This window comes from Dipodomys ordii, unplaced genomic scaffold (genome assembly GCF_000151885.1).
Source record: "Dipodomys ordii isolate 6190 unplaced genomic scaffold, Dord_2.0 Scaffold12, whole genome shotgun sequence".
Lineage (NCBI taxonomy): Eukaryota > Metazoa > Chordata > Mammalia > Rodentia > Heteromyidae > Dipodomys > Dipodomys ordii.
In genome coordinates, this window is record NW_012267228.1 from 15,935,726 (window position 1) to 15,938,376 (window position 2,651).

A 2,651-nucleotide genomic window follows, 5' to 3' on the forward strand; every position below is an offset into this window, starting at 1 on the left:
GAGAGGCTCCATCCCGCCAAAGCCGCCCAGCACCAGCAGCGTGACAAAGGGACCTGTCAGCAGACCACCCGCCTGATCGCGATCGCAAGGACCTGGCGGGGGCCGCAACCACCCCAACTGAACTCGGATTGCAACAACTGACGACCTACACCACACAGAAACAACCAGCTCCAGGGTGAGTACTTAACAGGGGACAGTGCATCCCTCAAGGGAGACCAGAGCTGGAGGGAATCCCCAGACCCTGACCTAGACTCCCTACCCCAACACCCGGACCACAGGACCCACTAAAACTGGGAACTGTTCGAGAGCTCCACCAGCCGGTGGAGCACACTCTGCAGGCCAGGCCAGAGCAAGAGTGCCCCTGGAAGGGAGCTTAAATGCCCAAGCCAGGAACAGTGCCCCTGGGTCAAGACTACCAACAGTAGAAGAAATTTGAACTGTGTCCCCCAGGCTGCATAACTTAGGTGGTATACACAACAGCACTGGGGCCGGAACCAGGCCAGGGGATCCGGCGCCTGAACAACACAACCAACTCCTCCCAACTGAAGTAAAAAGCTGAGCATACGCCTCAACAGAGGGGAGAAAACCAGGAAACAACACTCCCCGGGAAGCACGCCAATGGTCCATCAGTTTTGTTTATTTTTTCAAAGAACCAGCTTTTTGTTTGGTTAATTTTGGCTATGGTTCTCTGATTCCCTAATTCATTGATCTCTGCTCTTAGTTTGGTTATCTGGCTGTGTCTAGTAACTTTAGGTTCCATTTTTTCATGTTTTTCTAGCAGTTTTAATTGCAACATGAGATTATTTACTTGGTCTGTCTCTATTTTCTTGATGTGGGCACTGAGGGCAATTAATTTGCCCCTCAGGACTGCTTTTGCTGTGTCCTACAAGTTTCTTTGTGAGCTGTTTTTTTTCATTGAGTTGTAGGAAATGCTTTATTTCTTCTCTGATCTCTTCTGTTACCCAGGCATTGTTAAGGAGTGTGCTGTTCAATTTCCATGTATTAGAGAAATTTCTGTGGTATGCTTTGTTATTGAGAACTGGCTTGATTCCACTGTGGTCAGATAGGATACAGGGGATTATGTCGATCATCTTGTATTTGCTTAAGTTCCTTGCTTCAACTATGATATGGTCTATTTTGGAGAAGTTCCACGAGCTGTTGAGAAGAATGTGTACTGTGTTGTTTTAGGGTGAAATACTCGGTAGATGTCATTTAATTCCACTTGAAGCATGGGCTCACTTAATTCGGTAGCTTCTTTGCCAATCCTCTGGTTGGTAGACCTATCCTTTGGTGAAAGTGGGGTGTTAAAGTCTCCTAGTATTATTGTATTGGGATCTATTTTATTCTGTAAGTTTGAGAGTATTTGTGTAACATATCTGGGTGCACCAATGTTAGGGGAATATAAGTTGATGAGGGTAATATCCTCCTCTTGGATTGTTCCCTGTATTAATATGTAGTGTCCGTCCTTGTCTTTTTGTATTGATTTTAATGAAAGTTTTATTTTTACAGATATCAGGATAGCTACACCTGCTTTCTTACTGGGGGCATTTGATGGGTAGATCCTTTTCCAACCCTTTACTCTGAGTTTGTTTGAATGTTTGGCTGAGAGGTGGGTCTCCTGAAGGCAACAGATGGATGGGTCATGTTTTCTGATCCAATCTGCAGTTCTTTTTCTTTTGATTGGCGAATTAAGCCTGTTAATATTAAGAGATAGTATAGAGAGATGCATTGTGGTCCCTGTCATTCCCTGTTTTCCTCAGTTTTTCTTCTTTCCTCCTTTCTGTGCTTGCTCAGTTAGACTTCTCTTAATGCCTGTCTGGGTGCAGGTCCCAGTTCCTGGTTGCTTTCTTCAGGTTGTGTTCCCCCTCTTAGTATTCTTTGTAATGCTGGCTTAATGTTTATGTATTCATTTAGGTTTTCTTTGCTATTAAAAATTTTCAGCTCTCCATCGAATGTGATTGCTAGCTTTGCTGGGTATATCAGTCTGGGTTAACAGTTATTGGCTCTCAGGGCTCGTTTGGTACTTTCCCAGGCCTTTTTTGCATTCAGTGTTTGTGTGGAGAGATCTGCAGTGATTCTAATTTTTTTCCCATTGTAGTATAGCTCCTTCTTCATTTTTGCTGCATGTGAGATTGTTTCCTTATTATTCAGATCTATCATTTTTACTATAATGTGTCTAGAAGTGTTTCTTCTGGGATCTTGCTTGTTAGGTGTTCTATATGCTTCTGTTATGTAGGTAAGATGTTCTTTTTTGAGATGGGGAAAATTTTCACCGATTATCTTGTTGAAGAGGTGTTGCATTCCCTTGCTTTGATATTCCTCACCTTCGTCCACTCCAATTATACGAAGGTTAAATTTCTTGGCACTATCTGCTCATTTTGCTTTTAAACAAGAAAACAACAGACCTTATTATTACTATTAAAAAATATCACCCCCCAAAATATTCCCTTTCTTTAGACAGCTCACCCAAGGTTAAACAAAAAGCCGCAACATTTTTTTTTTTTTGGGTCCGGTCGTGGGGCCTGAACTCTGGGCCTCAGCTCTTCAGGTCCAGGCTAGTGTTCTACCACTTGAGCCACAGCGCCACTTCCGGCTTTTTTCTTTTTGCTTATGTGGTGCTGAGGAATCGAACCCAGGGCCTCATGCATGCA

General features: G+C 43.5%; 1 protein-coding gene across 1 annotated transcript in view; it reads left to right on the forward strand.

The window, feature by feature from the left end:
• The window catches only part of Suclg2 (succinate-CoA ligase, GDP-forming, beta subunit), a 245,973-nt gene that overhangs the window by 302 nt on the left and 243,020 nt on the right, over positions 1-2,651 (forward strand). The window lies entirely within an intron of this gene.